This window comes from Lactuca saligna, chromosome 7 (assembly GCF_052625555.1).
Source record: "Lactuca saligna cultivar CGN05327 chromosome 7, ASM5262555v1, whole genome shotgun sequence".
Classification (NCBI taxonomy): Eukaryota; Viridiplantae; Streptophyta; class Magnoliopsida; order Asterales; family Asteraceae; genus Lactuca; species Lactuca saligna.
This window is the reverse complement of record NC_136423.1, coordinates 35,472,093-35,477,196: the sequence shown is the minus strand read 5'-3', so window position 1 is coordinate 35,477,196 and position 5,104 is coordinate 35,472,093.

The window sequence follows — 5,104 nt, the reverse complement described above, 5'->3', positions numbered from 1 at the left end:
TGCTTACGAGGTGAGTCTTCTCACTATACTTACCTAGAGTGGTAATCTTCGTGTGATCGGAGGGTCTGGTGTGCTTATATTGAGTAATGTGATATCCTGCATTATGTCTTTGTGATTTAAGCTGTGTATTATTCTGAGCTTACTGAGTTAGGACCAGAGGGTCCACCCGAGTTGTCGGACCGGAACGTTCCACTGAGACACATTGACCATAGGGTCTTATTCGAGTATAGACATGAGAAGCTAATGAGATATGTGTGGTATTTTGGGGAACTCACTAATCTTCGTGCTTACCGTGTTATGTGTTATGTGTTATGTGTTTCAGGTACTTCTCAGGATCACAGGAAGGCACCAACTTGATTGTACACACGAGACCGAGTTATGAGGATCCTGGATTTTATTATCATTATGGACATGTGTTTTGATGACTTGATATTTTTGGTAATTCTTTGGTTGTGTTAATGTGATTTTTAAATGAAAAACTTGTTTGAAAAATTTACGGTGTTACACTGTGTATTGTTGAAGTAGTTCTAATATGAATATTAACGTTTGATTATTCATATATTCATTAAAATGTTATTATTCTATTATAAACTTATGTATGTATATTTTTGTAGTAAATTCTAATTTTAGTTTTAGCCTGTGACCAATCATTTATTCATTGCTGAATAATGACATAAAGTTGTGGATACAAAATTGATTGCTGAATAATAATATAAAAATAGTATTTTTACGTTCTCACATATACACACACTCACACACACACACATACATATATATATATATATATATATATATATATATATATATATATATATATATATATATATATATTAAATTCTAAAATTGTTCTTAATAGGAGACGTTTCATTCTTGAAAGAATGTAAATTATGGGATGTCATAAAAGATTGATGATATTTTTCGTAACCAAATTCGTCCAAATGCACATTTTCTATTCTCAAAAGAATAAGGTTTTCATCTTGTAAGAATATGAATTTTTTGCTCTTGTAAGAAAAGGAATTTAGGCTCATAGAATTTAGATTTATACATAATTCTTTAAGAATCATTTTTCATAACGGTAAGAATGATTTTTTTTTTAATTTTATTTATTTATTTATTTAATTTACAATGGAACATTGGAAGAATTATTCTTTAAGAATCATATTTCAATGAAAATAAATGACAATGGAATATGGAAGAACTACATGATTCTTGGGATATATTTTTGAAAAAATTACGTCAAAGCAAATGATGAATCTATTAATTTGTAAGCATTATTAAAAACATTACATTTCAATTTTGCACGGACACCACTTTATAGAACACCCCGTTTATTTATTTAATAAATAAATAAATTACTGAAGGAATAGTAGCCTAAGATCCATAATAATTGAGCAAGGCATTGGCCTTGAGGAGTTAAAAGTCATAATTATAGAAGTTGGGTTAAAATGTAATTTTCGGATTAAATCGTATAGAAGTTTTAAGGTTGACGTCCGCTTGGTAATTATTAGGATGTAATATGTAAGGGATTTCAGAGTTAGGGACTTAATGGTAAATATTGGATTAAAATGGTAACTTATGGACTGAATGTGAAAGAATTTTGGATACTGGGGGGTTGTTTTGTAAAATAAGGCCTAATATTGAAAGGAAATCGGATGGGAGGGACCTATCTTGCAATTATGGTAAATTTATAAGTGGAGTCGGGTATAAAGGGTTAAGGAACCCTAACCCTAACGAGAAGGGTGCAACCGCTATCATCAGAGATCTCCAGCCGCCACCCCTCATCTCCTCGTCTCCGACGCCGCCACCATTCACCTTGTTCGTTTTTTCCGACCGCCAAACACCATCAGGGTAGGTCTCGTCACTGGAAACATTGAGTATCGGCTGGAGATGGGAGCAACCGCCATATCAGTTAACGTCAGAACCGGGAGACGCCGCCCACCACTGTTTCATTGTTGTCGCCGCCGCCGGAGGGCTCGTTTCTGTTGCTCCGGTCATCGGTTGCCATCCCGAAGGACTATGGTGTCGTGGGTCGCTGCTTCATCCGTTGTAAGCGCCGTCGTAGCGCTGCTGTTCTTCCTCATTTGAGTCGTTGTTGCCGTCGATATGCACCACCAAGTGGTGGTTGCATCCAGAAGTCCGAGCAAGGTTGCTGTAGGGTGTTGTTGCTTGACCAGGAAATAAAAGGAACCACCATCACCACCATGAGGTGGTGGCTATCATCGTAAAATCACCATTGCCGCCGCCTTATGCCGCCAAATGGGTGGTTGGCTTCCCTTCCCGAGCAAAGAAGTGAAGATGTGCGTGTTTCTGTTGGTGAATGTATGTGTATGGATGAAGTTCTCAGAAATGGCATCACCAACAACATAGGGTGGTGGCTACCGCCATGCACCACCGCCGGCCACCATTAAGTGGCTGTGTGTGTGTTAGTTAGTGTCTGTGTTGCTTTTGGTATTTCCATTGTAAATTGTAACAAAAGAAAATGGAATAATGAGAAAGAAACTCGAAACCACCACCGTGAGGTGGTGGCTGCCGCCTCCTGCCGCCACCGGCCGCCGTGTCGGGTGGTGGTGTGCTTGCCTCGTTGAGTTTGATTCGTTTGGGGTTCTTGAAACCCTAATGGGACCACTGAAGCCTAACGGGCTTAGTGAAAACCCTAATGGGCTTAATGATTTTCTAGTGGGCCTAATAGGCCCAATAAAGCCCTAATTGACCTAAAGCCCAACAAATTGATAAATGGGCTAGTATTTGAATTGGGAGACCCTAATGACAATAAAACCCTAATTTTGAGAATTTATCGGGGCACACACGAGAATTATTTAATAACTTGAAATATTAAATAATAATCAGTAGTAGAAATTAATCTAAGCAATATTTGACTTAATGGATGAAGTCCTTAGTGGATTAAGTCCTTGATGGGTTAAGTGGGAAACACTTAACCCTAATCGTCGTTTTATATGAAAACCCTAGTTTCACTTGGGTTTATTGTTGGGCCTTTTATTGGGCCTTGATTATTCGATTATTAATGGGCCATTCAAGATCAAGCAAAATGACTAGAATAATTAACGGACTTTGAGGTAAGGTCCATATGAGGAGTTGGATCCATTTTGGAAAATTGGACCATAGATGGGCCATAGTTGGGCCTTAATGATTATATAATATTGGACCATTAGACTCTCAGAGGTTGGACTGGAATAAATGGTTGGACTTTATGGTAAGACCTTGTAAAGTTTTGGGCCCAATTTGGAAAATTGGGTCATATATTAGGCTTTGATTAATAGTTGACTTTTGGGCCTTTGGATTGGGCCTTGGGCTTGAATAAAGCTGAGTTAGGGGTAAAGTAGTATTTACCCCAAGTGTGTATTTATGATTATGTGTTGGAACCCAATTATTAATTGGGCGATGTTTTGATATTGACAGTTCGGGAATCTATCATCCAATAATTGAGGTTGGGTCTGCGGGGCTTCAGCAGTGTGGTGTTGAGTCTACGGGACTTCAGCAGTGTGAGGTGAGTTACCTTCCAGTAGAAGTGGGTCTAAGGCACCAAGGCCAGCCCACTAGTAGTTGACTATAGTTGATATGATTGTCTTTGTGATAATTGTCTGGTTTGCTACTACCTGGTATGTTTATGTGATATCATGATATGTTATATGTGATAGTGGTAGTAGGAGGGGAATAGTCCCTAAGTTCGGTTGTTAGGACCGAAGGATAGTTCGGGTACCCTATATATACCTGACAATATTATTATGTTATGATATGTTATTATGTGATAGTAGTAGGGGGTGAAATAGTCCCCGTGACCGGGTGAGATAGACCAGATGGTACGCACGCACCCCAGAATGGCGTGACACGGGTAGTCAGCACCCCATAATGGATTGACACGGGTAGTCAGCACCTCCGAATGGCTTGACATGGGTAGGTCGGGCACACCAGAATTGCCCGACAATATGTATGTTGTGTGATTGTATGGTATGTGGTATGTTGGGGGAACTCACTTAACTTCGTGCTTACAGTTTTCAGTTTTGGTTTCAGGTACTTCGTTTTCAAAGGAAAGGAGCCGGCTTGATTGCAGCTCATCACACTACGGTTTTCCGCACATGAGATCTTTGGGATTACACTCTGATATTGTTTATGATAACATGTTTTGGTTATTTCTACTTTGGTTTTGACATGACATGATATTATGGATGCTTTCTTATACTTTTGGTTTTATAATAACTTATTTAAAAATGAAAATTTTGGCCTTGAATTTTGGGATGTTACATTTTATTCTATATGTTTTCGTACATGAGATTTTAATATTTTCATTCTTTTTAGAATATAATCCCTTGATAACATAATTTGAAAAAATCTTTCTCTGATTGCATCCCCACCCTTTGTTGTTTATGATTCAACAAAGAACCAAAATCAAGAATCTCCCATCTCCCGATATCTGCAGACTCTTCTTGCTTCTTGCTGATGGTGGGGTTGCGTAATTGATCACGATGAATACAACACAGGTAGATGACATATGGGAGAATGAAAAGGAACTAGTACATAATAATTTGAGAATCAATAAATTGAGAAGCATAACTTCATACCTTAAAAAGTTCAAATCTATGATGAGATGGAGAATACAAGAATATCACATGTGATAAAACAATTTGGTCACCTAAATAATTTCTTGAAAAAAACGAAGAACAAGGTCGACAAGTAACATAGATGATATGATGAGTGGGGAAGGAGGCGTAACTAAAGGGGAGAGAGAGATACGTGTTTATAGAGAAAGGGAAAGAAGGAAGAGGCATAACTTGAGAAGCATAACTTCATACCTTAAAAAGTTCAAATCTATGATGAGATGGAGAATGAAAAAAAATATGACATGTGATAAAACATGTTGGTTACTTGATGAATTTCTTGAAAAAAAAAACCATGAACAAGGACAACACGTAACATAGATGATGAGGATGAGTGGGGAAGGAGGCGTAACTAAGGGGGAGAGAGAGATACAAGTTTATAAAGAAAGGGAAAGATGGAAAAGGGTTCGGTAGTATATAAATAGTCTTATTTTTGGTTATTTACACAAATTAGTTGATTAATTCAAAATATAACTAATTAATTATTATGT